Source organism: Macaca mulatta, chromosome 7 (genome assembly GCF_049350105.2).
Source record: "Macaca mulatta isolate MMU2019108-1 chromosome 7, T2T-MMU8v2.0, whole genome shotgun sequence".
Lineage (NCBI taxonomy): Eukaryota > Metazoa > Chordata > Mammalia > Primates > Cercopithecidae > Macaca > Macaca mulatta.
The window spans coordinates 44316457-44324762 of record NC_133412.1 but is presented as its reverse complement, the minus strand read 5'-3'; positions in this window follow the sequence as shown (position 1 = coordinate 44324762).

Sequence of the window (8306 nt, the reverse complement as noted above, 5' to 3'; positions counted from 1 at the left end):
GGATTACAGGTGTGAGCCACCACGCCCAGCCTATAATTTATACTTATGTATAAGTGTACATAAATTATGTGTATATAATATATATATAATATATAATATAGCATGGTCCCTGAGGACCTAAAAGGAAGAAGGTAAGCACAATAGATATAGTTTATCTGGAACAAGCTTGAGATTGCAACCTTGGGAGCATAGATTTAAGTTGTCCAGAATATATACTCCAATTAGCAGCAGCAGTTACAAGTGGATTTTTAAAGGCAAAAAAGCGGGGACAGGGAGTTGGTTGATACAAAGTTGTTTGTCGGGAATTCTTGTTGGTTTACAGAAATAACATTGATTAGTGATTGGTATACATTGTTAACCTGTAGGGTATGGGTGATAGTGTCCCATGCCATGTTATTAGGTTAATTTATAACCACTTATGGCAATTGCAGCAGTTTCAAGAGATGAAGACCTGGCTCAAGGGGAAATGAGGATGTGATTGTTGTCTCATTTTAAAGCCTCTCTGGGCCTGATAAAGGGTTCACATTCTTCAGATAAAAGCTCTTTTCTTTTCTCATTCCATTTCTTTTGAAACTATATGTTCGTAGAATTCAAATGAGCGAATGTTAAATATTTTAAAGGACAGGAGTGGGCTGGCCTCTGTCTCTGGAGAAGCCACCTGGCTGTACACGGCTATGGCTCTGAGCGTCTTCCCTGAGCTACTAGGTCTCCTGCTATTTCCTCTAGGATCACATGGCTTCCCATGGCCCAGCCAGTGTTGCATCTTCTCTCCATCTGCCCTTCCGAGGACAATCGTCCGTGCCTGAAGGGGACGAGGGCGAAGCCTCATTTAGTCTCAGTCTTGTCCTGCATGGCTCTTCAGCAGAACTCAGCCAAGGGTTCCAGAGCCCTGAGAGGTGACTATGGGAAAATGGGTGTCAGGGAGAACAGAGGAAAGAAGGTCACCTGGGCCCTGAAATGCTTCCTTGAGTGGGTGGCTTAGGCTCAGGGTCAGGGAGAGGGCCATATCTGTCCCAGGCCCATCTGAGCCCATGACTCACAAGCAGGCCTCATTGCTGTGGCAGGACATGATGTCAGCCTCGTGGGCCAACTAGCCTGGTCTGGGGTCTTGGCCAGACCTTGGCTGGGTTCCCCAAGGGGGCCACCTCCAGCCCAGCACTGAAAACTTAAAGGCCAGTCAGCTTGGCTCCTTTTCGACATGTACAGATTTATTTAGTAGAACACAGTCAAATACCCCAGAGAATCACAGGCTCCACAGGAGGCCCAACAGATCCCTCAGCCTTTCAGATGCAAACCTCCCCAAAACGGCAGGTAAGTGCATAGGAGGAGTGCAACACACTGCCTATGACTAGAAGCAACCAGCCCAGACTCAAGTTCCTTTCAGCTGTGTGACTCTTCTAAAGCTGCTTAACCTCTCTGGGCCTAAATTTTCTCATCTGTCAAATGGAGACAGTAATAATCCCTACCTTATGAAGTCATCAAAAGAATCTAACGAAATAATGTGAACAAAGCAGCTGGCTCAAAGAAAGGTAGCCATTTGAGGCGAGATCTCACCATGCTTTTCTTTATATCACATGAGATTATTTTATTTTGGGATTATATTATTTAATATATAATTAAAATATTAAATTATTTTATTTGCATGCAACAAAAACTCACCTAAACTTGCTATAGCAAGAAAAAGAAAAATGTTAGGGGGAGGGATATGGAAATTACAGAAAGAAGCCTGGGGTAACTCCTGGAATCTCTGACCAAAGGCCTAGCTGGAATCCGTCTCCTTCTTTCACTTGGCTTCTCCCTGCTAGCTCTACCCTCTCCTCTCCCAGCCCCTGGCTCTGCCCTCTCCTCCGGTCAGCAGTAGTAAGCATGGCTGGCAACAGCACTGGGGTTGATGTAGTCTCCAAACATGAGGCAGCTGAGGTCCTCTGCTTTTAATTCCGAATTCTCTGCAGAAGGCACCGATTGGCTCAGCCTGAGTCAGGTGCTGGCCACCTGGGGAGGAGGGTCACTCTGAACAAACGTGGCAAATCCTGCTGGAAACCTGTGGCTGATGACGGTGCGGAGCAGTTCTTGCAAAAGGCAAGGCTGGGCAGACAAAACAAGAGCAGTGAACACAAGGGCTGAATCTTGAACGAGAAGGAAGAAAGCATCCCAGCCACATGAGACAGACACAGGCCCTGACCCCTAGTTCCCACGGTTCCCAGTCAATGGGCAAAAGCTTGCCTTCTGTTGTGTTCCCTCCAGTGAAGGCCTGTGCTCTTGCACACAGTAGGTTCTCCACCCAATTAGACCCTGAACCCCCACCCCACCCTCCTTCACAGAAGCAAAGCAGACAGGTACTTCTCTTCCCTTCCAGGTTGGCTGATTTTATCTGTTTGTGAAAAAAAAAGAAAAGAAAAGAAAAACATGTCTTTTCCCCAACCCCACGCCACCCTAAAAATAGACAGAGCAGACGTTTGTGACTGGGAAACGAAGATGCCTGTGCCTTGTAGTTCTGCTCTTTGGTCCGGTGCTTTGAGTGCACTGTATTAAAACACTTCGTTGGAATGGGGTATGCACACTTTCTAGTCTGGCACAGGCTGCCCGCCCTGGGAGGTGCCGTTCCCTGGGCCACATTGTGCATTGATTCCCTGCGTGGTCCCTGTGGGCATATAAGTGGCGGACCCTGCCTGAGTGAGTATTCACTGTGGCACTTGGGCTTGCCAACCATCCAGGTCCCCTCAGCCCGTTTCCAGGCTCGTGGCGTGCTAGCCCGGTAGCATGGACAGTGTCAGATCTGCCGGCAAGGTGGGCCCCGTCAGGCCCAGCCCTCTTGCTGGCCAGAGTTGGCTCTGGCGGGGCTGGGCCTACTGGGGGCACCTTCCAGAGCAGGGGATATCAAAGGCTGGGAGGTGTAGGAGGGAAAGCACAGGTGTCGAGGATGGCTCCCTCTGGGAGCTGAGGCCCCAGCTGGGCCTCGTAGGCTAGGCAAGAGCACCTTTGTTGAGAGCCCGGGCCTGTGAGGAGCTGAAGAGGTGCTGGCCTGTTCCACTGCTCTCTTTCAGAGAAGCCTCTTCAGTAACAGGCATGTGCGCAGCACTTGGGCTCTTACAAAGGCCTTTCCTATTGAGATCTTGAACCCTCACTATGTCCTGGAGAAGCAGATTGCCACTTTACAGATGGGAAAACTGGGGCTTCAAGTCACCCAGCACGTTGGAAGCAGAGCTGGAGTTCTGTGCCAAGGCCTTGCACCAGGTGCTTCTCCCACTCTTCTGCCTCCAAGCCCAGAGCGGGATCTGAGAGAGGGGGCTGTGCTTTCCATTACCCGCTCTAAGATCCCTTGAGACCTGAGCATTAACCTCATTTTACTGATGAAGAAACTGAAGAACAGAGAGCTTAAGTAACCAGCCCAAGGTCACACAGCCAGAAATGGGCAGAGCTGGGACTGAAATCCCAGGAGTGTGAGCCCAGAGTCCAAGCTTGTCATTCTTATCATAGGAACTCCATTAACATGTCATAGGAGTTCCACCAAATGGGATGTGCCAGAAGCACACAGCTCTCCAGGCCTTTGCTGGAAAGAACAAAACAGAAGGCAAGCTCTTGCAAATTGACGGGGACCCATGGGAACCAGGGATCAGAGCCTGTGTCTGTCTCATCTGGCTGGGATGCCAGTTTGTGGGGTTTGGCTGATCTGGGTTGGGGTCTCTCACATGTAGGTCAGCTTGTTGATCTATGATGGCTCAGCTGGGATGACAGAGGGGACCTGGCTTGAGGCCACATCTGGTCCTTCAGCAAGCTAGCCCAGCATGGTCTCATGACAATGGCAGAAGAGAACAAGCAAAAGGGGAAATGTGTGGGTGCTTTGTCAAGGCTCTGCTGTGCCAAGTCAGCTACCATCCTATCAGCCCAAGCAAAGCGCAGAGCTGAGCCCTGAGCCCAGGCTTGGCAGAACATTTTACCCAGGGCAGGAGGGTATTGCAGAGTTAGTTGGCAAAGGACATGGTTACAGGCAGTGGGGAAGAATTGCGGGGCCCTGCACGCAACTGATCTGCCACAATGTCCGTCTTCTCCGGTAGAGCAGGCAGTTGTTCCTGAAGGGCTGATTGATCTTCAGTGGACTAAAACTTGTGCTCAGGTGGGTTGGATTTGGCTGTGGGGACAAAAGACAGGGGACTTGCCATGTCAATCTCTGTGACCTTGAGCAAAACATCTGACTTCTGCTCCAAGTCCTGGTTTCCTCAATTGTGAAAAAAAAAAAAAAAGGAAGATGGAAGCCTGTCCTCCAATGTCACAGAATGACAGGGAATGATGGAGATCTGGGATCTGCCCTGGCCCTGGGAAGTGTGTTGCTGCATCAGGTTAGCCATTCATCATGGTTCCAGGCTCCCGCCCCAAATCAGCCTTCCATTCGCTTAGGATGTGGCAGATACCCCATAGTCCTCAAGGCCCCGAATGCCCCATTCCTCCATTCTCCTTCTGTCTCTTCACTCATTCCCCCTTGCTTACCTTTCTTTCCTGCCCATAGGACACAGGCCTAAGCTGTTCCTAGAAATCCTCTTTCCTATGCTTCCTCAGGCCAGCTCGGCTCACCTGTCCCATCTCAGCAGAAGGCCGGTCCTGGAGCAGCCGCTCTTGGTCTCCCACTTCCTGGGGTAGTGCAACTTCTGGGCCAGAGCCGGGCCACACCACAGCTCCACTCTCCTAGCCATGGATCTTGAACAAGACTTTCCACCTATTGAGACTCAGTTTTCTTACCTGGAAAATGGCGAGAGCAGTGGCACCCACCCCGCAGGAACATGGTGAGGATCCAGTTATCAAATATCGAGTGCTTCGGATGCTGCAGCCACATAGTAAGTCCTGGCCTTTAGGAAGAGTCAGTTCTCATTATCCACTCTTGTAACACCTTGTTCTTTTCCTTCCATGCACTTGCTAAATTTTGTAATTTTGGTCAGGCGTGGTGGCTCATGCCTGTAATCCCAACACTTTGGGAAGCTGAGCTGGGAGGACTGTTTGAAGCCAGGAGTTCAAGACCAGCCAGGGCAACATAGTGAGACCCCTGTCTCTACAAAAATGAAAATAAAAAATGTAGCTGGGTGTGGTGGTGCATGACTTAGTCCTCCTAGCTACCTGGGAGGCTGCCCAAGTAGGAGCCTCCCAAGTTGGGCCGGAGAATTGCTTGAGCCCAGGATTTCGAGATTATAGTGAACTATGACCGCACCACTGCCTTCCAGCCTGGGAGACAGAACAAGACCCTGTCTTTTAAAAAAATTGGAATTTTGTATTTATTTGTATTGATGTGTGTGGCTATTTGTTTAAGGCCTTTCTCCCCCATGTGGACTGTAAGCCCTAGAAGGGCAAGAGTCACCCTCATCTGCAGCTGTATCCCCAGTGCTGGGAACAGAGAAGGGGCTTGAAAAGTGTTTGTGGAACAAGTGATGGCATGAATGAATGGTAGATGAGAGAAAGGATGAACTGTGGCCAGGGAGGGCACAGAGGCCCAGTCAGGGGTCTGGCAGGAGTAGAAAAGGCTTCATTATCTTTGGCCAGCATGGCCTGACTATTACAAGGTTCATCACTAAGTGTAATCTCTTTCTATCCACAAATCTTAAATTTCACAAGAACCTGCTCCACCCACTCCCAGACCCTGTGCAGGGGATGCACCCTTCTCCTAGGAGTTGATCACCCTGGCTGCAACCCCAGTCCTTGGTGCCCTAAAGCCTGAGGTCTCTCCCCACCACATGGGGAGGATCACACAATCAGGCTCACTGTCCACTCTCCCTACCCCTCACAACAACCTGCCAGAGGACTAAAATGGCTACTGCTTCCATTTCATACAGGAGGAAACTGAGGTTGCTAAGTTACCGAATAAGTCTGTCCCACGCCCCACAGAGATATCCAAGAAACTAGCCCAGAGCACCCCAGGTGAATGGATGTTGAGCAGAACCAAGCTTGGGGATCCACGGCCTGCCTGAGCCTTCGCCCCTGAGAGTGTTTGGGAGAAAGAACCTCAGGCTGGAAGAGTCAGCAGAGATGGAGTCAACTCTGACTCCTGCCCTTAAGGGTCTCCGTGATGGGGACCCATTTTCTGCAGCGTTCAAAGTCCTCCACCCCAACCATCACTCAGGCCTATACGCTCACCAAGCAGGCTGACTGCCTCTGCCTGGACCACAGCCACCTCTGGGGATGTCTCAGTTATTTTTGCCAACCACAAGTGCTGATGGGAAGTTATGACCGTCTTGGATCCCTAGGAATGGGAATGAGGATTTCGTCCCTGTTATTTGGGAGTGCACGGACTTGTCTATACTGAGGCTCCGCTAGGCTCCTTTCTGCATACCTTAGAGCACCGTCAGGTGAGGCTCAGTATTTCCATTAGGCAAATGGGAAATCTGAGGCTGGAGATATTAAATTATTGGCCCAAAGTTACCCAACTAGGCAGTGATGGAAGTTGGGGTGTCTTAACTGTCAGTGGCTTTGGAACCATTTTCCACTTTGTGCAAGTTTAGTTGCTTGGGTTGCCATAGTGGAGGGGAGGCGGTCATTCCTCTTTAATGGAATTTTTCTACTTCAAGGACTTGTCTGGCAAATGTAACGCTTTCAAAATATGAGATGGCATTGAGGGTGAAGTGAAATGGTTCCTTGGTGGGTGTCCAGCCTTTAGATCATGCTCAAGTCTCCCCTGTAAAGGGCCCTGGCCTTTGCTGCTATTCTCTGGTCATAGAGAGCCCACCACTTCGGGGGTCAGGTCCTCTGTTCTGGCCGAGCATGTGGGACCTGCCCTCCTTGAGGTTCCCAGACACTGTCCTACTCAGAGATGAAAACATGTTCTCCGTAGACCCAGTGGCCTCGAACTTGTCTCTCATTTTCTGAGGCCAGCCCGTTCCTTTCCTCCCAGGGAGATCATACGTGCTCGCGTAATGGAGCTGTGGTTTCCACTCCAGCGTCTGAAGCCAAACTCCGAGGAGTTTCAGATATCCCCAAGGCCTCCGAGGAGGAAGGCCCCTGAGCACGTACGGGGAAAGGGATGCATCTGGTCTGCGTTATCCAGTAGCTGCTGCTGCCTTGAACCCTGTCAGGGAATGGAGGCCCAGATCAAGGGGGGACCTGGAGGGAGGACCGGGAAGGAGAGGTCTCAGCTCCCTGCTAGCCTTCCTCCAGCTGTCCTCCAGCCCTTTCCATGGGACCACAAAGCTGAGGAGGCCCTCTGTGGATATTTTGACCAGATGCTCCATTTCCCAGGGTGGAAGCTGAAGTCTGAGGTGGCACAGCCAGCTTTGTGGCAGGACCATGAGGCACTTGGGGCTTCTGATACTAATCAAGAGTTCTTTCCACTGCCCCATGCCAGATGCTTAAAACCTGGCAAGTACGGGGCAGGGCCTTCTCTCTGGAGGGGGACACTGCCCTGCAGCCTCTTCACCAGTCACGCTGCCTCAAGATGGCACAGGGAGGTAGCTGCTGGAGACCAGTCTGTGCGGAAGCAGAAATTGGCATTAGAGGTTTACATGACTTCAAGATGAAGTGGGGAAAAAGAACACCCCAATGCTGCAAGAAGAAGAAATGATTCACAGAAGACACGTGCTTCTCAAGCTAGGAACAGAGAGAGTTCCTTAAAAACTCATGCTTTTTGACCTGCAGAAGCTCCTCCCTACCCCAAGCCCATCTTCACAGACGGGGCTCAACCCACATGTCCTGAGCTCCTGCCCCAAGCCTAGTCCTCCCTCCCAGCAGTCCCATGGGTCATCCTGGTGGGTTTTCACAACAGCTCCATTTCACAGATGAGAGAACTGAGGCCTCCTCTGTCTGACCAGGGACCCTGTGCTGGGCTGGGGAGCCAGCATCACAGGCCTGGGTTGTGGGGATCTAGTCACTTATTTCAGTTGCTTCCCTGCACTTCTGGGCCTGAGCCAAGGCATGCGAAACTCCCCTCCTGGGGTTTGCTGGCCTTGCTTCCTGGTGCCCCCCAGACCTTTGTCCTGGGGCTCCACCCAGGGCCCAGCAGGGAGAGGAGCAGATAGCAGAATGGTTATGACCTGGTTTTGTTTTTGTGCTTGCTCTCCAGTCCTGCGAAGCCTTCAGGACAACATTTTATATAAACAAGAAAGAAAGAGGGTGTATTTTTGGAGATGAGTTTTCTACCTCCCTATCCACACCCAACAACCTAATGATTTAACCTTTTTAAGTACAAAAACTTTAAGTGGTGCTGGAAAAATTTAAGCAGTGCTCATTCATTATCCTCAATTTCTGGCAAAAAAAAAAAAAGAGAGAGAGAGAGAGAAAGGAAGAAAGAAAAAAGAGAGAGGAAGAAAAAGGAAGAAAGGAAATAAAAAAAC